General features: G+C 34.5%; 1 protein-coding gene and 1 pseudogene across 2 annotated transcripts in view; one reads left to right on the top strand and one right to left on the bottom strand.

Moving 5' to 3' along the window:
* Positions 1-23,682, bottom strand: part of OLFM3 (olfactomedin 3) — a 196,053-nt gene that overhangs the window by 88,799 nt on the left and 83,572 nt on the right. The window lies entirely within an intron of this gene.
* Positions 1,688-2,811, top strand: LOC129398366 (dnaJ homolog subfamily A member 1-like; annotated as a pseudogene).

Below are 23,682 nucleotides of genomic sequence, written 5' to 3'. Positions count from 1 at the left end.
GCAATAAAAATAAAATGTAAGCACTAGAGGAATAATAAAAAATATTGATGAGCTGCTGATCACTATTACTCATAAGAAGCATGGTTTTGTTTGTTTTCTTAAAATTTGGACCACTTTCTTGTATCGTATCTCATTTTTGATGGATTTTTTTTTTCACTTAGGTTCAAAAGCCCACTGAATGTTTCATAATGTAACAAACATTAAAGACTAGTAATTATATGCATTAGATTATCTACAGTAATGTCAATTCATTTTTTGTAGACAAGCATGGTGCTTAGCTATTAAAGAAAATAAATGTTAGTGGCCAAATCTCCAATGTGTATATGCAAAGCTATCTACATTTAATATTCATTACTGATGTTTAAAATTTCAGGTTTAACATGGACATTATTTACCATGAAAATCATAAAATGTAGTTATATTTCACTATGTGTTTGTTAGAACCATATGGAATTGCCATTTTTAAAAAATATAAATGTTGAACATGGCCAATTTGGTATGCATTTACCTAATACTTAGTTCTCCCCAGATCTTAAATTCGTCTTTAGGTACACTATGGATTGTAGAATTAGGCATACTGAAGACAACATTTTAAATTTTTTAATGTGTAAACTTAATTGTATAAAGCTTGAAGTTCTTTATTAGTTCAAGCTTCATATTTTCTATGGCCCTGCTAGACAAGAATGAGATGAAACTCTGCCCTGTGTGAGACTCTATCAATTTTGTTAATAAATGATTCTGCAATTTATTTTTCCTGTTAACACTATACAGGTGTGCCAAGCAAGAGATGTATTGTACTGGTTCTAGTCTCAGTTCGGTATCAGAATGACTAGAGCAGCCTGGGGAGATAATCAAGCTTTTGTATTCTCCATAAACCCTTCTAACAACAAGCTGGTGAATATAAGAGACCCCAGCAGACAGCCAGTCAAATTTAAGCTTCTATACAAAGACTTCATCTATAGAAGCTTATGAGCAGCAACAACTGAAGAGCAGTCTTTGAGATTTGCGCATGTATCTAACAAACATACTTTTCCTAATTCCTTTTACAAAAATTAAATCTTAGTAGAAAAATATGGTCACTCTTTAACAAATTTTTAAAAATTAAACAATTTGATTTACAATATGTTTGCTTCTCTTTTCTCCTCCTTCCTCCTCTCCCATCGCCACCCTTTCCCTCCCTTTTCTTTGTTCTTTTCATTTTAATGTCCAAGGCTATTAAAGAAACTACATGATTTTCCTTACTCTTACTTTAAAAATGGTGAAAAATTTGCATTGAATTCAAAGTTTAGCCACCATTGTGGCTGATGCCCAACTCTTCTTTTCTTCTTTACTGTAAGCATTATCGTAGCCTCGACAAAGAAATCCACAGGGGCTGGCAAACAGGCTCTTTCCAAAAGAGAATGTGTTTATAAACAAGTGTTTGTCCTCTCTATTCAACCTTTACCTATTCAAGGAACAAAAGCTAACTTTATTCATACTTTGCTATAATTTTTCCTCTTACTATTTTTGGTGAAGGGTAACAGGAAAAGTAAGATTTGAATTTTTTCAAGTAGATTGTATGGTAACATTTACATTCATTCATTTATTCATTCTAATCAACCTCAGTTCCTGAATCTTTGATGTCTCTTATAGGTGAAAGGATTTTTAATGCACCTGTGAGCCAATTTTTGGTTTCTGAAGAGGAGGAAGGATGCAGAGTAAAAGGAAATGTAAAAGTGTTGTACACCAGCTCTCAGTAACCTTAGAAGATTTATATGATGCTGCAACAAGGAAACAGGCTCTGCAAAATAATATGCTTTGTGACAGGTGTGAAGACAGAGGTGGGGAAAAAAAAAGGAACAGTACAGTGCTGTCATAATTGCCAAGGTATTGGAATGCAAATAAGAATTCATCAGATAGAACCCGGAATGGCTCAGCAAATTCAAGCTGTGTGCATGGAGACCCAGGGCCATGGGGAACAGATCAGTCCTCAAGATAGATGTAAAAGCTGCAACAGAAAGAAGATAGTTTTGGGAGAAGATGATTCTAGAAATTCATATTGACAAAAGCATGAAAGATGGCCAGAAAATAACATCTCATGATGAAAGAGACCAAAAACCAGGACTGGAGCCAGGAGATATTATCATTGCATTAGATCAGAAGGACCATGCTGTTTTTACCTGACAAAGAAAAGACCTTTTCATATGTATGGATATACAGCTAGTTGTAGTATTGCATGGCTTCTGAAAACCAATATCCACTCTTGACAACTGAACCATAGTCATCATCTCTCATCCAGGTCAAACTGTCAAGCATGGAGCCATCAAGCGTGTGTTAAATGAAGGCAGGCCAATTTATTGTAGACCACATGAAGAGTCACTTAATCATTGAATTTAAGGTAAACTTTCTTGATAATGGCTTTCCCTTTTTTGACAAACTCCTTGCTGGAAAAACTCCTACAAAAGAGTAAAGAAGTAGAAGAGACTGATGAGATGAATCAAGTAGAAGTTGTGGACTTTGATTCAAATCAGGAAAGATGATGCTGATGCCACTACAGTGCAGAAGCAAATGTGGGACCATTACAATGGAAAAGCATGAGGATGATAAACATCATTTCAGAGGTGTTCAGTGTCAAACATCTTAATGGGACCAGTGATAATACTCGCTGCTGGCATTTTATGGGCAGTAGTGAATGAGCAAAGGACTGTAATCCTAATATGCTCACTACTTGCTATTGTTTTTGTTTTACTATTCAACTAGAGTAGTGTTTTAAAAATTAAAGGAAGAATAAATACAAATTTTTTAAAAGTTGACAAGGATGAGCATGGCCAACAAACCTCTCTCCACTTTGGCAACAAATAGTTTTAAATTTGGTTTCCAGAGTAAGTTAATAGAAGGTATAACACAGAGAACCAGAAATACAAAGTGCTCTATTAGTGAGATATCAGAAGTGATTATTGCTGATTATTATCTGATATTTTATAAAACAATCTCTTTTGAGATATTAAATATATACTGAGATTCATAAAACGGTAGATACCTAAATTATCTCATTTAGTAAATCAGTGAGGCTATTTAATCCACATAATTTAAACCCTAAGAATAATTTTATTTTCCAGTAGATTGACTTTTACTTATTTTATTTATTTTCTTTTACATAAACTCAGAGGGAATTACACTTTTTCAGACCATGTCATTTAATATTTCCAGTTTTAAAGAGAAATAGAGTATTTGGCATAATGAATGCCTATTTTACTATTTGTCTTTATGTCATATGTAATTTTTCCTCTTAAAGTTTATTTTAAATGTGTTTCAAAGTCCAATAAAGGGAACACTAATACAGATTGTAATTGTATTTCAGTAATTTAAACAATTCATTCTATAACTGTGTAACTTTAAGCATCTTTACACAAATTATATATATTGAAAGGACAGGTTCCTTCTTTAAGCTTTCCATTAGCATGTTTGGAAATATTTTCCCTACATGGAGCTTAAACATGTTATTTGTGGCATGGAAGCACCTGAGAGATTTCTTTGGTTCACAACACTCAGGATACAGGGGACATGATCCCAGTAATGAGCTGTTTACTTTATATAAAGAGAATAAATACAATACTAATAAATGTAAACACCCTGCCTACTTTCAGGCCAGCTGGAATTGGAGTGACTGAATAAGACAAATGGGCTTAGGTTTAACATCTTTATTTTTAAACCCTTTCTAAGAGTAATTATGTCCTTGTACATGCTGTATAACCTTTATTTCTAACCACAATGGGACTTATTTCTCCATCAGTTTTACCACAGTTTTGGACTAAATTCCTCTATTTGCTTATTTATTTACAATTCATTGTCTTTTTTCTGTTCCACTCTACTAGAATCCCAAACCTCCACTTACCTCTGTTGCTAGAGATAAGTTATGCATATCAGCACACTCTGACAAAATTGCTCTTAAGCTAGGATTTTGACCTTAGACTTATGTGCTATTCTACCTTGGTAAAGCTCAAGAATACACACACACACACACACACACACACACACACACACATACACACACATTTAATTACATTAAAATACACCTAAATTCCATGTTTCATTAATCATTTTCCATGAATTTTATATTAATCCTGTACATTAATGAGAGCTTTTAACAATTTTCTTTTCTACTGTTGAAACTTCACTCTTCTCCTATTTAACCCATTTTTGGACCTTTGATCCATGTCAAGATAGCCTGTGAAGACTGTTGAACTGTTTGGCAAGATCTCCAAAGCAGTGGTTTACAAACTGTGTGGCTTCACTACTATTAGGCTGTTCAATTAATTCAATGGGCTATGAACAGATTTATAATTGAAGTGGAATAGAATAAAATACATCAGATTGAATTTTATAATTTTTATATTACACTGCAAATGAAAAACTTGCAAAATTTTCAGTGTTTGTATGAATGTGTATGTATATGCTTGTGGTAAATATATTACTTTTATTACTTACTCTGGTTTTTATTTGAAAAGTTTTAAAGCCTAGAGCAGGATTTCTCATGCAAGAGTTACCAAATAATCCATTTAAAACATAGGTAATAATAATAATAATAATAATAATAAAAGTATGCATAGTATTTGCTTATATCGATTTATGTAATAAAATATACACGTACAAAGATATGCAACAATAATTTATAAAGATTAGGAATAAATTTATTATTCATTTTACTTTACGTAGTAAAAATGCCAGAAAGTTCCAGTTAAATAATACAATTTAAATAACATTAACATGGCACATGCACCTGCTTTCCTGAATTTAAACTGACCAGGTTGTGTTTAATAATATGAAGATGTATTAGCACCTTTTAATTTTCAGTTGCTATTGATTTTATCTTTTAATATTAAGAATGTTGTGTCGTCCTTGAATCACTATGAAAGTCATTCAGTTATTATGCACATTTGCCATGGCACTTGTTACTAAAAACTGCAGTAAGCTGGTACGTTCTAAGAGTAGACACAGTTCGTGCACTCACAATTTGAACATGATATTTACTGCAGTTGTGCAGGACGTTTTTATTTTTCAATTTAGCATGCTTGCACACTTTTTTTTTTTTTTTTTTTTTTTTTTGAGACGGAGTCTCGCTCTGTCACCCAGGCTGAAGTGCAGTGGCGCGATCTCGGCTTACTGCAAACTCCGCCTCTCGGGTTCACGCCATTCTCCTGCCTCAGCCTCCCGAGTAGCTGGGACTATAGGCGCCGGCCACCACGCCCGGCTGATTTTTTGTATTTTTTTTTTTTTTTTTTTTTTTAGTAGAGACGGGGTTTCACCGTGGTCTCGATCTCCTGACCTTGTGATCCGCCCGCCTCGGCCTCCTGCTTATACACTCTTAACCCATACAATATTTCCATTCTCTGATCTCTTTTTTCTATCTGAACTGATGCATAACTTTTGTTTTATATCATTCCTTGGCTTCATTTGACTCTCACTCAGAACAAATGCAGTAGAAAACAACAAGTAATTGAAAACAACAAAATTCTTAGGAGAAAAGATGCTCACAAAATGATCCAGAACACGAGTGGATTAATTCCCTTTGCGCTTATCTTTGAAATACAGAACACAAAACTTAACATCTGTCATAGAACCTTCCAGAATGTATTCATAGAGCTTAGGATGTCCATAAGTGCCATTGTGGAAATCCTGATCTAGATAATTTCTCCACATTTTGTAACTGCAGGTGTGTGTGTGTTTCATATGTACCAACTACCTGTAGAAAAGTAATCTGTGATAAGAAAAATATTGAAAGAAATAAAATGTTTATGCAGGAATTATACATATTCAAAATTAATACTATCTCTATGCTAAAAATAAATAAATGCCTATAAAATATTTTAAAATAGATACCATTACTAACACAAGACAGCAATTATACTGTACTTATAACAAAATATTCTTTCTAAAACTTACTAGAATTCCAACAATTCTAGTATGTATACAATGAGCTTTGTAAAATGGTTAAGTTTTACATGGCAGGAGAACACTAAATTGCAATGCTAAGTGAACGCTACTCCCTAATTTTAGGTTGTGAATGCCAAATTATAATGATCTCTATTTACTCTCTTGAGAAGTTACTAGTATAGCCCTCAAGTGAACATAAGAGTGAAAAACAGTGTAAATTAATGGTACTAGAGTGCATATTTTTTAAAAATCAGTTTGCAACCACAAGAATTCATGTCGGTAATGAACCATACATTATGAAACATGGCACTAAATGTTTAAATATAATATTAGAAACAGCTATGATTTACCAACTTTTAGAAAAGTAAATAACATTGTTCTACATTAAAATATGAAATAAATCTAGGTTTGATTTAATCTGGGATATATTGCTGAGGATATTGATTAACATAATCCAAGTAACTCATGTGATGCAAAGTGGAAAATAATGATTTCTAGAGTAAACAGAACTTTTTTTTTTTTTTTTTAAATTATACTTTAAGTTGTAGGGTACATGTGCACATTGTGCAGGTTAGTTACATATGTATACATGAACTTTTAAGATTATTATTAGAAATACAGTTTGTAAGATCACAAACAAAAACACTTCCTTTTTCTAAGGCAACTTTCCAAAATTTCTTATAAGTCATATAAACAATTAATATGTTTTGACTGAGGATTGACACTTAGCTTGAGGTACCATGTGTCTGAAGGCAATTTTTATTATATTCTCCTTCTAGACATTTATTTTATTTATTTGAATTGGGATAAGAAACATTTTTAAAAGAAATAATTCACCCTTCCTTAATATTTACCTACAATAGAATTATCCATAGCTTACTGAAAAAAAGTGTTTTGGAGAAGTTATCTCATATTTTCAGTTTTAGAAGGGTGAGTTTAAAAAACTGAATATTTTTGAGCAATCATTATATAGAATATAATATTGAGTGGAATATCTGAGTTGGGTAATATGATCTCCTTTTGACTGATCAGGAAACTGTGGTTATGTAGTAAGGTTGAGCAACTCACCCAACATCATATAACTAGTAAGTGGCAGATTGAGGATTTAGTTTCTGATGGATTCCAAACGCATACAGCTTTATCGTGAAGTGTATCAAAACTTTGAAATTATAGTGGGTGGTTAAACATAACTGTAAATGGTGTTCAGACCTGACTTCTCCATGTTTAAGGGGTTCTATTTAATATTGAGCAGTTTGGGGAACTAATTTATATCAGCGAGTATGCATTTCCCATAAAATAAAAAATAGAATTGAGGCCGGGCATGGTCGCTCATGCCTGTAATTCCAGCACTTTGAGAGGCCAAGGTGGGTGGATTACTTGGGGCCAAGAGTTTGAGACCAGCCTGGCCAACATGGTGAAACCCTGTCTCTACCAAAAATACAAAAATTAGTCAGGCATCGTGACATGTGCCTGTAGTCCCAGCTACTCAGGAGGCTGAGGCATGAGAATCACTTGAGTCTGGGAGGCAGAGGCTGCAGTGAGCCAAGATCATGCTACTGCACTCCAGCCTGAGTGACAGAGCAAGACTGTGTCTCAAAAACCAACAAACAAACAAACAAAACAGAATTGAATGACAGCAGTACAAAATCTTGAACATGTATTTAATTCACTTATTCAGCAATTCATTCATTCATTATGTAGGTGGCATGCAGTACACAGAAAAAAAGCAATTATATGAAGTATTTATTGCTGTGTAACAAAGTACCCCAAAACTTATTTTCTTTAAACAACAAACATTGATTATCTCACAGTTTCTGTGCCAGGAATCTGGGTACAGCTCAGCTAGGCGGCTCTACCTCAAGGTCTCTCACAAGTCCATAGTCAAGACTGGAGTTGTGATCATATCTGAAGGTTCAAATAGGGGACGATCGGCTTTTAAACTCAATCACATGGTTATTGCTAGAATTCAGTTCTCCACTGATTGTTGGACTGAGGTGTCATTTTTTTCACTGGCTATTGGCCAGAGGCTGCCCTTAGTTTCTGGCTATGTAGGCCTCTCCCTAGGGAAGCTCACAACATGATAGCTTGTTTCCCTCCTGGCAAACAAAAGGGAGAATAAGAGCAGATGAAAGAGGGAGAGGAGGGGCAAGACTGTAGCAAAAGTGTCTTTGAAACTAATATTTAAGGCATAATTTTATCACTTTTGCATATTCTATTCATAAAAGGGAGTTACTAGGTGGACCCCCACACTCAAGCAGGTAGGATTCCACAAGGACATAAATACAAGGAATTTGGGAGATAGTGTAGAAATTGCCTACCGTAGCAATTAACATGCGTTAGTTGCTGGTAAACGTTTGACATTTGAATTGCATAACTTTTATATCATAAATTCAATCTATAAGAATTTCCTTGCAAAAATAACTAGAAAGACAAAAAATTCTAAACCTTCTTATGTAAGAATAATTTGAATTGTAAAAAAATACAAAACGGTTTGAACTTTCAATAAAAATGGAATGAATAAATACATTTAAAAGTTTAACATGTAAATAAATAATTTAAACTGGAAAATTTATATTTTTTAATTTAACATTTAACACATAAGTTACTTATTTAGCTTCATTCTTTGTTTTAATGTCAGCTCTTTGTTCTAATGTTAGCTTCTTGTAATGTTATTTCTTTGTTCTAATTTTAACTTCTTAAGGAACCCTTTTCTGTCATATTATTACCCTAGAATTATAGGTAAGGTAGTGGAAGTTGAATTGTCGCAAGAAATTACAAGATCTTCACTTGAAATATTATAGGATATTCCCTTATTCTGCCTAATTACTTTTCCTATCACTTATCATAGACTGACATTATATTAATAGTACTCATGAGTTTATTTATATGTTTGATGTTTCTCACTAGAATGCAAATTCTAGAATGGCAGGAAGTTTGTTTGCTTTGTTCATTTCTGTGGTTCAATCATCCAGACAAGTCCATGAACACAGACTTGAAAAATATTCTGAAATTTTTCTGAAGAAATGAATGAAATGTATGGATAGACTCGTATGAGAACACAGACGAAAGGTAGTTAATGAGCCTGCAAGCCCTTGGCATGTTTGATTAACAAAGTTTTCCCAGAGGAAGTAATATTTGAGCTAAAATGAGATGGAATTAGGGAAAGGGAAGGCTTCCCTGAAGCAATAGAGATATCAATCTGTACATATATTTGATCTCATATGACAGCTCATGATCTGGCATAGAGAAGGCATTCAGTGGCTTGAAAATTGGCTATTGGAGATAGAGACAAGCTAATTTAGTGTAAAGGCAAGAAAGTGTTTGGCTTGGACAAATAATGGGGTCAGAGCTAAATAGTGAAAGAAGTGAATCTAGGAAGGAGCTGATAAAGTAGAAAAAAAATGATAGAGTTAGTGGATTGGAAAGCTAAATAAAGTAAAAAAAATAGATGAAAGAGTTGAATTTGGGATATGATATTATGATTGAGATGTAAAGGATATTTGAGGTGGCAAGGCCAGAATAAGACATGAAAATGGGTGGCTAAAGTGGATTGGGGATAAAGGTTAATGGCATCTATTTTGAGAACATCCTAAAATATTAACTTTACAGATGTACTGCAAATTTAGAAATTCCTTTCAGAAGCGGGTGCCTATATTTAAATAAATTGTTAAACCTGTTCAAAAGTAAAGTGAAATGCAATAATTGGTTATGATATTTTTGGATTCTCTATGACCTTTCTATTTATCTTTAATCATATTCCTAGTAATAAGTCAATTTCAATAATATAATTTATTATTGTTCCTCAGAGCCTACTATATGGTATGAGAGTTACAAAGAAAAATGAGATTTCCTCACTTAACAAACTGGTTAAGACTACTGGCTAAGACCAGCACCCCTGCTGGTTTTCTAAGAAGTTTGCATTCTAAGAAGTTTGCATTGTTTGGGACATGCAAAATAAACAGCTGTCATAAAGTTGGAAGAACCAGGGAAGACTTCAGAAAAATTGTATTTGAGTGGGTCTTGAAGAATACATAGAATGTTATCAATCATATAGGACAAAGTAGAATTTCAGATGGAGACAAAAACCTGAGAGAAAATAGTGGAGACAATCAAATGAGACAAGCATTTGAGAAACAATGAGTACTGTACATGGGACATGGAATGTCCTTACATATGGGTATAGAGATTTAGAGCTGGAACGGTGATATAGAGAATAAGGCTACAGGAATAAGAGTCGGGACTTAAATGAGTCTGAAAGTTTTCAAGATGACAGGGGACACTGTCAGCAAAACGTAAAATGGAAAAGGAAGTAGATTAGATGCAGAAATACCAACTAGGAGGCTATTGAAAAAGTCCAGCAAGGACTAATAAGAGCCTGAACTAGAATAAAGGAAGTATGAGTGGGGAAGAATGTGGACATGGGAAACATATGGTGATTTATAGACCTGACAGATAATTGACTATGGGGCAATTGCAAAGGATGGTGTTAAAGATGACTACTAAATTTCAACTGGGAGAACAGTGGTACTTCAATAGAAACAGGAGAGTCAGTGGAAAAGTAATAGGTATAATAAATTGATATTTTCTGATTTGATTTAAATGCTACAGGTAAATCAAAGTGGAGAGGTAAAACATTCAATTTAAATTTTGAGCTACAATTTCAGAAGTGAGGTCATAATTAGAATTTCATATTCAAGAATCATCTGCGTAGAGATGAGATAAAAAAACTTCAGAATGAATGAAATTATTAGAGAGCAACAGGGTTAAAAATAGAACTTGTCTCTGATGAGAGATATTACTATTGAAAGGTGAAAGGAGGAAGGGGAAATAGAACTAGATATAGAAAAGGAATAAATTTCCAAATAGCTATGAAAAAAAGAGAAGTAAATGATGACTGTATGACGTGGAAGCCAAATGGGGAGGGAGTGCAAGAAGGAGGGCATGGTTGGTGAAGGACAACCATAGTTAGGAGAGAATAATTTCAAAACAATATTCAAAAGATCTATTCGATAGAATAAGTCCACACTGAATCCTGATTATAATGGTTAAATTTGAGAAGTAAGTACTTCTGAGAAAGTGGTGACATCAAGATATGATCTATTTCCAGAAGTTTGGCAGCAAGACAGGGGGACAGATGGTGTGGAAGCTTGGAATAGTAGCATCACAGAGAGGAAATGAAGAAATTGAGCATGTTTGCCACCCAAAAGGGAAGGAACTAAGTAGTAGAGAGGGAGACATTAAAGATGGAAATGAAACTAAGAGGAACTAGGAAATTTAGAATAGTCAAGGGACCAAAACTACACATTAAAAGAGAAATGTTTATAAGAAAGATGGTCTCAGTCAGGTGTACAAAGAAAAGAAGTGGAAGTTCTGTAAATAATTGATATGTTAAACAAACACCACTTGGTTGGTTCTAACTGCAGTAATCAATTTAAAAATAGCTACTATTTGTTTAGGGGTTACTATTTTCCAGGAACTGTGCTTAACAGCGTACGTGTACTATCTCATTTAATCTTTCCAACAGCTCCATGGAGTATGTACTATAAATACCCCCATTTTAAATGTAGGAAATTGTATCATTAGAGAATGTAACTTGTTCAAGGCTGTCTGTGAGAGTTATATCTGTGAATCAAACTAAGACTGGCTCCCAAGCCCATACTCTTGACCACCTTGCTGGGTGAGTGGATTGAAATATGAAGAATCACCACTGTATGAAGGATAAAAGGGATTTTTCCAGCAGCAGTGGAAATCCACTTGACAGCTTGGCTTTCTAATGTGTTGTATTTAGTGTGGTTTTGTGAGTACTTCCAGAATGTGATAACAAAGATAGTAGATAATTTCATGACTTGGAAACAAGCATTATAGAAGGGCAGGGAAAAGAAAATTTCAAGGTGAGAGTTGTCATATGTTTTAAATGACTGACACTGGAGTCCAGTCTGAATGGAACAGAAGGGAAGCCCAAAGAGAGTGGCTAATTGAAAGCACAGGGCATAAGCAAGGGCCTGGGCAACACAAGAACAAAGACAATTGTTAGGTAGAAGAGAATAAAGAACTGTATTAAGAGAGGAGTTTAATTCTTTCAAAAGTATTTATATGTCAAATTGATGCCACTAGGATAAGCTTAGGATATTCAAAGGTTAATTAGACATAGTTCTGCCTGAGAGAGAGATTTAATACCAAGGAAAATGAGTGGAAATTGGGGTTGCTGCAGTCATGGAGCTAAGGAACCAAAGCCACAGATACGCAGAAATTTTAGTCCGTGCATGATGTTAACTGTTGAGTTTGTAAGGCTTATAATATTGACTTTAGTAAGGTTGTATGCTATATAGTTTTTATTGCTTTTGCTATTTTATACTTTGTTTATGATTAGTGACACTTAAGAACTGCTTGTTTACAGATTCTGCTAAAATCTATGCTTCCTGCATGTCCTATCAAAGAAAAACAATCCTTGAAACCATTTTGTAAAAATACAGCTTTATATATTTCAATGCACGTCCTTCTTAAGGAAATTTGATATCTGAAAAACTGAAACAAAACATTGTGATATTTTAAGCAGATACAAAGATTTTTTTACCACTATAATACTTATACATGGCAATACATTATTTTTAGTTATTATTTTTAAATGACTGATTACAATAAGGAAATATGATTGTGTTTGATTTATTAACATGATACTGGACACCTCTACATTTATTAACAAAGTAATTTTTATTACTTTTTTATTCAGAGTGCTTTGGATACAGGAACAAAGTATCCCTTTATTTCAACAAAACCAAACTTTTTCAAACCTTGCCTTTTCTATAACAACTATTATTTACTAAAGAATATGGGCAATTGTAGGGAATTTTTTGTTGACTCAGTCATCCTTATAGTTTGCCAAGTTATAGTTCTTTATATTGAATAGCCCACAATAACGCACTTTCTTGAAGAAACTGTTTAAGATCATCAAAAAATAAATGGAAGAAGTTAAAAGAAAATGTTCTTGAATGATTGAAGATGGGAGAGGATATGGTCAGGGTAAATTGGAACAGAACTCCAAAACTAATCATGTCAGGCAGGAGGAAAAAATATCTTGACTTTATTTTAGGAACGAGTCAGAAGTTATTTGTAACATTTAGTAGGGTGGAGGAAGAGAGAGAAGTTCCATTTTTCATTTCTGAAGATGCAGCTGCTAGTGCTAGCCTGACACATGGTCCATAATTCTACAGAAAGAGTGGATGAGAATGAGTTTGTCAATACCTAACTTTTAAGTAACTTGGAGTATATTGTTTATCCTTTAATATGTGGAGGGAAGCTAAATCTGTTTCAACACATGAATAAGTGGTTGATAAATACATGAAAACTGCAATACACAAAGCTGTGAACAGAATTGCAAAAAGCTGGTGGCCAGCAATACAATTCAATGATGACAAATGACTGTTTTCCAAAGAGATTTTCTTCCTGGAAGGTGAAAACTGATGGAAAACAAATCAAGGCAATAACTTTCTCCCTATCACTGAGAATAACTCCTACAATTATGAAAAACAGCCGTCCAGAAAACATAAATGCTGAGATGAATTCTCCTCCCACCTGTTTACCTCTACTCCCCACAGTCACAGCGAAACCAATGCCCAGCTAATGTCTCAGATAACTCCCTTTCAGCATGTGGTAGACAGACAAAACTTGTAATCTTTGGGCACAATAGCAGGTAGAAAGTGGTAAGGCCTGAGGAGTTATTTGTCAAAAATTATTGCTCTAGGGTAAGATAAAACGAACCTTTCCAAAATTTCTAAAAGAAGGTTTTGGTAGTGAGGTTGTGGCAACAAAGGATCTGATAGATGTGTACTCATCAGAACATATATTTTGTATATTTTTTAGTTTTTGTTTTTCATTAGTAAGTCTTCAATCAGCTACTCTTACTTCTGTGTACATTCTTGGACAGTCAATACCATGCCTCTTTCCATATTGCAAAACTCTAATGTAACTGTGCAAGAAAACACCTCCCCCAGTTTTGAAGCAGTGAGAGTAATGTGAAGACACGGAAATATTCATTGGATTGCAATTGACTCAATGAAACTTCCTGAAACATCAAAATCTCATTAAAAGCAGCTATTGAATAAAAATATCACTTAAGATACACTCAATGATGGAGTCAGGCCAAATGTAATTTAATACTCTGTATCCAGACTGGGTGTGAGAAACTGTTAACTCATCCTGGTGCTATATTGCCAAAAGAGTTGTTCTACTTTAGATCTATTTACTTCTTGGAGAAAGCCTACAATTTGCTCTGTAAGGGTTCCACTGTAAATTTAAGGAAGTTGTAAAGTAAATTTCTCAGTGGGGAGTGCTCATCAAGCTAACAGCCAGTTTCCAGGGAATAAATAAAGCCTCTGAAATTGAGATGACATCACAAGGGGAAGGCGCTTTAAACATTGTGAACACTGGCTTTCAGAATTGTGATTGGTCATTAATGCCTGAAATCACAGCTGCAGTCAGTGTTTTCAAGGCAGAGTTACTGGCAGCAGCAAGGATCTATGAAAACACACACCGATTGGCCCAAATTTACCTTTAAAGTTGAAAGAATAACTCAAAACCCAAAAGAATCTGCCTCTGACTTGAAGCAGAGAACCACAATTCTCAGCAATGCAACCAGGAAATGATCTACTCTTATTGTATTAACTTTGTATGGGCTTCTTTTCTCTTTACTATCTGGTTAAATCACTAGCAATCAGTGAAGATGAGGGAAAACTCATTTTCTCACATCTCTTCCCTTTTTTAAGAAAAGCTGTAATAAGGCTGAATTTCGAATGATTTCTTTTTGAGGAGCCAGGAGAGAAATAGCTATCCTTTTCTCCACAAACTGAAGATATTTCCTTGACTAATAAATCAATTCCATAGAAACCAGAGTCTAGAGTCTCGGAGAAATGCCTTTTATAACTCCAGTTTTTTTTTTTTAATGTTTGATGATACTTTACTCTGATTTCTTATATCATCACTAAATTATTGAATTGGAACAAACATCTGTTTACAAATGACACAGACCTAAGTTTAATTTTATGCCTAGACACAGTGAGAAAATTCAAATATCTGAATAAAAATGGTATGTCTAAATATTTTCAGCTGTGCATTGCCTCTTAAGTATTCTCATATTTTATTTCATATCTTTTATGTTACCAAGGAGATTATCTTAGAAATAATTTATTTTAATGCCCTCATTGTACATGTAAGAAAACTATGGCCCAATGAAGTTAAACTGATTTCCATGATTAGAAAGATAAATGGTCAAGGACTTAAGTTCCTTTGATTTTAGCTTAGTAATCTTTTCATAATTATAAGTAAGTTCTGTCATATTTGAAAACAAAACAATAAAACCATGGAAGAACCTAAGATTTTCCAGTGCCCACAAATGTAGAGCAAGTATCACTCTTTTATCCTAAGCAACGGCAGTCTGTAGATGAAGATTACACAGTCTTGACAAAAGCTAAAATGAAATGGAAAACTACTACAATCATTGGAAATCTGACAGCTAGACTCATTCAGTTGACTATCACCATCAGTGACCAGATTTTATACATACATGTATGAATCATTCACATACAAGCATTTCAAATATGACACACATGAATACATATATGCACACATACACAAACATGCATGCATACATACGCATATGTTACTCTCAAACTAAGCTAGGAGAAGTCTTTGATTAGGATAATAAACCATTATTTGTCATATTTACATTTTGTATTTTTCATAAGCACTTAATTTTGAAATTAAAATGTTTAATTTTCTAACTGTTCTCTGTGACAACAAAAAAGGATTAAAATTGAGCTACAAGATAAATGTGACTATATGACATGTGCTCTTAGACCAGGTTTCCATTACAATAGCAATGAAAGATTTTAGCATTTTTTTGCCATGGGATTCAAATAAAATCATAAACTTAATGAGAGATTTGGATAATCATTTACATGCAGTAAAAGGAATTTTAAGTTTTCATCTCTGTAGAGAATATGTTTAAAATACACAACCCACATATACAAACATCAATCACTCATCAATTATTGGGACTATTTAGATACAAAACCATTTTGATGACAGTGCCATTCTCTGCTCTGGAAGAGCCAGGTGGTATTAAATGCAGACAATGGGATACTGGTTTCAAAACTCTGCCTCACTCCTGCTGACTGCTTGACCTTACTTGATCTTATCTGTGCAGACTATAGAGGAAAATAACCAGGACACTCTGACTTTGATAGCTGTTTCTGTGATGCTAATTAGCAGAATTGCAGAAGCGACCCAGGACACCAGGTAGGGATAGCAAAGAGGGGACAGAGATGATGTCAGAGTATGTTCCAAATTGTACATTTGTAAATATTCATTTTAAAGTTTTCAACATTACATGTCATTGGCATTACTGCAATGCCAAAGCTCTTTTGAATACTGTCTGCTCTAAGGCTAACTTGTAATGAAGAGACAAAAGTCGCTAATCAGTCTGGGATATTTCGTGGTTACCTACTTTGAGTTCAGAAGATTCTTTTTTGCAAAAGGCGAAAGGTACTTGGATTATTTAGAAAGCTCTATTTCCCTTAAAATAATCACTCAGACACTTGGAAGTAATAGTAAAAAATGTATAATTTTTTTCAGTTCAAATTAAATTGTCTACATACCTATTAGCCTCTACTCACATATTATTATCTATATGCATCCCCAAAATACATTAATTGTGAAAAATGTTAAATGGAGATATAATAGTTAATATTTGTGAATCTATTTAGCATTTTTTCCTCACTAAATATGTAGATACAATTCAAATTGTAACAAATACACTTTATTTTTACATTGTATTTTATGTGTTACAAATGGATCTGCCTCCATAATTTCATTTAATGATAGCACATGCCTGAGGAAAAAACTTTTTATCCTTATTTTACAGATGTGAGAAATGAGTCATAGGCAATTTAAGTGATTTGACCAGTAAAATGGGATAACATCTTAGTAAGAGGAATTAAATCCTTTCTCAACAGCCATATTGTTCTTGATTATGCCATATGTCAATAGCAGAAAAAATGTCTATATCTAAAAGAACAAAGGCAAAGCATTATGAGGAACAGTCCAAACCAAATTAGTAAACAGTGAGGGAGAGTAAATTATATGTGCTAAAAGCTCTTGAAATTTCACACCTTTTATTGGAAAGGTGTAGACGGAAAAACTAGGCAGACAAGGTGGTTCTCAATGGAGCAATTCTGCGCACATAGATGCATTTTGAATATTTGTAGGAGTGTTTCTGGTTGTCACAATGAGGCATAACAAAACCACAGCCTGGAATAGAAGTGGGTTAAGTGGTGACCCCCTAAAAGATATGTACATGTCCTAGACCCTGGAACCTTATTTGGAAAAAGGATCTGTGGAGATGTAATTAAGTGAAAGATCTTGAAATGAAATGATCCTGGATTATCCAGATGGGCCCTAAATCCAGTGACAAGTGTTCTTATAAGAGATATATAGAAGGAGGCAGCCACACAGAGAAGAGGAGGAGCCAGTGTGGCCCAAAGCAGAGATTAGAGTGATTCTGCCACAAGCCAAGGAATGCCTGGAGCCACCAGAAAGCTGGAAGAGCCAAAAAATAAAGTTTCCCCTACAGGGTTTAGAGGCCATACTGTCCCCTGGATTGCAGACTTTTGGTTCCAGAATTATAAAAAATAAATTTCTGTTATTTTAACCCACTAAGCTTGTGATAATTTGTTACAGTAGTCACAGGAAGTGAACATACAGGTATATCCCACCTTCATATTTTTGTGTCCCCCCTTCACTTTGCTTACCTTCTTTCTTTAGCTGTTGCTATGAATTTCCTGTCTCCACTCAGTTATACAATACATTTCTCACTCTGCCCTGGGGCTTCTCTGCTGCCACTTGGACATCTCTGAGAAACCACTCAGCTCAGTCATTCTGATGGCCTTGAGTGGCTAACACACACAGAGGCCACAGGTATTGCAGATCTAAGGACTGCCTCAGATAGAAAAAACAAAAAATCTCCTGAATTCCTCAAGACATTCAAATGCTTTAGGAGACATTCACATGAGCAAAAACTCTATTTATAATTATTTGATTCTATAAATAGCATTTTTTGTACAAATGAAAAGTATTTGGGCAGGCTTATAATAGACACTGAGTTTTCCATGAATATATTCATCATGTAAATTGAGGGAAGATAGATTGTATTCTGTTTGGGCTGGAACTTAACTAAGACCAGTTCACTATTTTAAAAACCGTCTATGAACAAATTTAGTGTGTTTTGTTAGCAACAATATGCAAATTACCCATACCGCACACTTGATTAATCTTCATTTGAAACTCTCACATTTACGGTCATTCTGCATATAAGTGTGAGCATCTAATTACTTAATTATATCTTTTAAATATTGAAGTGCTTATTATTCCATTATAATTACTTGTCATATGTCTCAATTATATTACAGTTAGATAGTTATACTGAGTTTTTAAATTTTGATGCTGGTAAGTTATGTTATTTTGCGTGTAGGCTGGCAGGTTTATTTATTTATTTTCTGAAATAATTGCTTTTGGGGACATTGAAAATGTTTGTAATTAAAAGGGTGTATACTGGTTTGAAGAATATTAAGATTTCCTGAGCTAAAACGCTATCTTTCAAGGCAGACTTGGTGTCCAGGTAAACTATAGACTCATCCAATAATCTTCAAGGTACCACATAAGCATAGCCAGAACACATCTCATCTTGCTTTATAATATTAAGGTTATTTTTCCTCCTCCTCACCTTTCCCCTCCATTCTCCTCCTCCTGCTTTCCTCCTTCTGCTTCTTCATATCCCTTGTCTCAGAGAAGCTTCAGCTTTACAGTTAAATAATCCTCTTCAGCATCACAAGATGTTTATCGAGTATCTATCATGTTAAAAAGCACATTCTCGACCGGGCGCGGTCGCTCACGCCTGTAATCCCAGCACTTTGGGAGGCCGAGGCGGGCGGATCACAAGGTCAGGAGATCGAGACCATTCTGGCTAACACGCTGAAACCCCGTCTCCACTAAAAATACAAAAAATTAGCCGGGCGTGGTGGCGGGCGCCTGTAATCCCAGCTGCTCAGGAGGCTGAGGCCAGAGAATGGCGTGAACCCGGGAGGCGGAGCTTGCAGTGAGCCGAGATCACGCCACTGCACTCCAGCCTGGGCGACAGAGCGAGACTCCGTCTCAACTAAAAAAAAAAAAAGAAAGAAGAAAAAAAGTACATTCTAAATAGACTGTAAAGAGTATAAATTCAGACTTCTGTCCTCAAAAGCTTATCAACATGAACTGAAAAATATATGCGGTATACATAAAATATACTTAAAATCATGATTAGCTGTGTCAATTTCCTGGCTTTCTTCTCCAGTTGATATTTTGCATGTCTTTTTATGTTTTTCCTTGGCAGTACTTGCTTAGATTATAAAGTCCTGAGGGGTTGGGATCCTATTTAAATAATTCTCTTTGTACAGATCCTAAAATAGCACAATGAAGAATTAGTACTTTAAATTTCTTTTTGATGAGGGAGTGAAGCTATGCCTAAATCCCTGATAGAAATCACTACTATTTCCAGATTACATAACAGCTATATTTAAAGCTTCTGAAATAGAGCCATTGGTAAGAACTAAGATTCAGTAATTCTTTTGGGAAACTGCATTTTTTTTTAGTCACAATCCAGAGAGGATATTCACTCAATAGAGTTATTAGAGTTATTTAGCATTGTAATGTTAAAATATTTGAAAGGAAAACGGCATAATGGCATAGTGACTCAATGGTAATATTTTATGAATTTCATTATTATTTCATGCATAGCTACTCTGTGAGTAAAGCCATCATAAATCTAGTCATTGAATTACTAAGGAGCTCAGTGGTATCCTTTGAACAAAATGGAAGCAAATATCTGGTAGGGCAAAGGCATAATCTTCCATAAGTTAAGATAAATATGGTTATATTTGGAAAAGGACAATAGAAAATAGGAAGGAAGGGTAGCAGAATATTAAAATGAGATTTTTAACTTACACAGAAAAAGTAATGAGAATTTAAAATGGAGAGTCAATACCAGAAAAGCAACATTCAAATTTAGACTCTGAGTTGAGGCCCCATTGCAAATTCAGTGGTGAGGTAAAATAGATAAATGACTGAAACCTCACGGGCCCCTTACTTGATTTTAGAAAGTAAGAAAGGGACTTACTTTAAGGATTGTGATGACATGGCTACCTATTATAATAATAATACTCTAATACAGTGGAGGAAAATAAGTGAAATTAACATACTCTGGGTCTCTTCTTTCACAAGTTACCCAAGTTTAACCTCGCAACAGTCCCCAAGATAGTCAGAAAGACAACAAATACCAGTTGAGACAGCAATGAGCTTTACACATACAGTTAATGTTTTAAGGGGCTAATACATGCACAACAAAAATGTAATTTCCCAATTCTCAGAGAGGAGGAAATCCAGGCTAAACCAGACTAAGAAGCTACCACCAAACCACCAGTTTGTAAATTGAAGAAGGAAGATTATTAATTTGAATACAGGCATTTATATGAGTCTTCACACTACCTTAAACTTACAAGATTGCAAATTACTTCTTTGAACTTTCTCCCATATCTTGAATCTCCAACCTTATTTAAGTAGGTAATTGTGAAAGGAGTTTATTTAATAGTTCAAGTTGCTTTGTTATTTTCATATGGAGTACGTAAGTTATTAATATTAAAAATATCACAAGTAGTGAAGCTTTGGCAGTGAGGCATGACAGGTCCTCAGCCAGGAGAAGAAGGGGGTTTATCGAGCATCTCTGAGCTCTGTCTGACATGCCCTTGGCCCACATACTTATTCTCGGCAATGAGCTGTGCTGGTATAACCTGACAGCACTTTTTCTTGGCTCTATCAATCACATGCCTTTTCGGGTTTCTGTGCTTAGGCCTTCTCTACTGCTATCTTTTGGAATACCTATGGGAACCCAAGCAGACATTTGAATTCATGTATGTGCAAAGCTGAAAGTGCAAGGAGTTTAACACTTTAAATCTCAACTAATAGGAGACCTGGGCCAGAGGATAAATACTCCCCTTTTAATCATTTTATGTAAGCAGTCTGAGGTGCATTCAACATGGCTTCTCTGAAGGTCATCAGCAATAACTCCATTTGCCATCCATGGAATCTTTACAACAACCCTATGAGATAAATTCCGTATCTCTGTTTTTAAAATGACAAAACTGAAGTTTAGAGATGTAGAGCAAAATTCCAAAAGTCACGCAATTTTTTAATGAAGAACATGAGGTTTGAACTACACTTATTCACAGCAGAAATGCTAAGGGGATATAAGACAGAGGTTGAGAAAGCTGCAGAGACGCCTACAGGGAGAGAAAGAGAATCATACGATTGAGGTACTTCAAATACGACGTCTTCCAATTTGGAATGATTTGGAGAATATCTAGATGATGCCTTCTACCCACAATCTCTTATGATATTATCTAAATTTCCTCCATTAGATATTTGTTAGGTCTTCAAGATCTGTTCAAATGAAAAATTTGGAAAAATTGCTATAAATTTAATGGTAAAAAGGGCTAGTTGTCAGCTGTTTGAGAGCAATAGCTTTGAAAGAGTATAATCCAGTCCTAGGATATAAAAAACACAGGGAAGGAAGTGAAATTAAAAGAGGTAAAGGAGCTACAAAGTCAAATTTCACTTTTATTTATTTTCTTTAAGGTTTGTCCTACTAGTAACTATAAGGAATATGAAATTTCAAAGCAAAAAAAGATTAATTAGTAGGAAACCCTTTTTATTTAAAAAGTCTTGAAAGTGTGTACGGAGCAAAGCAATTTCTAAAGCAGTGCTCCATGTTTAGCTTTCTAAGTTTAGTTAGGATATAAAGAAATAATTATACATCTGACTTAGTCATAATTGCACCATCTTCCCTCTCATGAAAGGCTACAGATTATGTAACTGCAGCTATTGATTTTCCACATCAGACATTTTAATTGAAAGGTTAAGATGAAACTGGATCAGCAAAGTTTGAGGTTACTAATTCTGCATTAAATAATTTGGGACTTGAACGCCCTCAACAGACAAGAGGCTAAGAATGTTATAAGAAACATTGCACTTCTTGGAAAAGGAGTATTACTATTACCAGTTAACAGAAAATATTTAAAGCTTGGACTGAAATAAAAGACATGAACTTCAAATAACCTTAGCTTATGAGTGGGAACGTTCTGCCATTATTGGATTTGCTGATTGTGATATAGACTACTACTCAAAGCCTACTTCCACTTTAGAACTGACATCATTTTTATTGACATTGATGTTAACATTTGAGGTATTTAAGTAAAGAAGATAATGTCAGAATGATCATTTAGTAACTATTTAGTAACTATTGCCATCCAGAGGCTGAGTTCAAACCTTAATCCTAAAAGCCCTACAGAAAAAAAAAAAAAATCAACACTCACTATTCAACTGTCAAAAAGACTGATATCCCTGAGGCCATTAAGTGGCAATAGTAAGCAATAACCCCCATCATCATTAAGACTGGAAATCACCTAAAAATTTATCAACAGAAATACAATGATTTAAATGCTTCAGAAGAAGAAATAGATTAGGTAAATTAATATGAAATAAAAGGGACTAGGGAAGATCAATATGTTACTAAATCTAGACCTTGCTCAGAGAACCCATTGTAAAACTCCAAATATATTACCTGTATATTGAGCTAATTAATGCTACACTTGAGGCACAAAACTACAAATTAGACATGTAAAACTAAATATTTACAAGGAGACTTTCATAAAGAATTTTAATTATTTTTGTTAATATTTTCTAAGCATATCCTTCCCTTTTCAGGTATGAGGACATGCATAATTAATTATATAAACCTTAAAATGTTTATTATATGTTGTAGTGAACTAATATCTAACAGTTCTTAGTCATCCTGCAAGTCTGCCCTGACGACCCATCATCATGAAGGCATTCTGGATCCTTCTGGATAAACTGAATTGGGTTCCCATCTCTTTGCTCCTACTGTGTACTGCCCACACCCAATTTCTTAGGGCTTACCACATTGTTTTTGAAATTGTCTACTTAAATATCAGTCTCCGCCAGTAACTGGGAGCATAACTGAGGGTGGTAACCATGTTTTCTACAACTTGCTAATACTCTGTTGCCTCAGCATTGCTTTTTAGATGGCTGTATACAACAGTAGTTCTTAAACAAGTCTGAGTCCCAAATTCAGAGCTTAACCTGACTTATTTCCCACCTAAATTTCTCAGTTTTTAGAATACTATTTCAATATTATTAAATTAGTTCATTGCTTTGGAGTGATATTGCTGTGACCTGTGCCAACATAGATGTTACTTCTAACAGTGCTATAATGCTGGAAATTGTTCAAGGGTGAGAACATGATGAAGTGGGGATAAGTGCCAGAAATTAATGCTGTGTAGGTATAGCCAAAGGTGGCAAAGCCTGCATGGGGCTCTTTCCAGCCTTTAATCTGTTGTAATGGTCAAAACAATAAAAGAGTTTTCAGTGGTCTGAAGGAAAATCATTGAAGTTAAATACATGCATACTCATGGAGTCCATCTATAAAAACATATTTGACAGAAAGAAGAGGTTGGGAAATTTCTTTGTAGAATGGTAATTTAAATGCTTGACAGTTTGGCTAATGTTTGCATTATTCATCACTTGGTACTTGATGAAGATACTTCACTTTTTATCTTGATTTCATTCCTCACTTGCCCTACTAAAGTATGTATATTTCAAGTAAAG

The sequence above is a fragment of the Pan paniscus genome, chromosome 1 (assembly GCF_029289425.2).
Source record: "Pan paniscus chromosome 1, NHGRI_mPanPan1-v2.0_pri, whole genome shotgun sequence".
Classification (NCBI taxonomy): Eukaryota; Metazoa; Chordata; class Mammalia; order Primates; family Hominidae; genus Pan; species Pan paniscus.
Note: the sequence above shows the minus strand (reverse complement) of the source record. Positions and strands in the feature narration are given on the sequence as shown.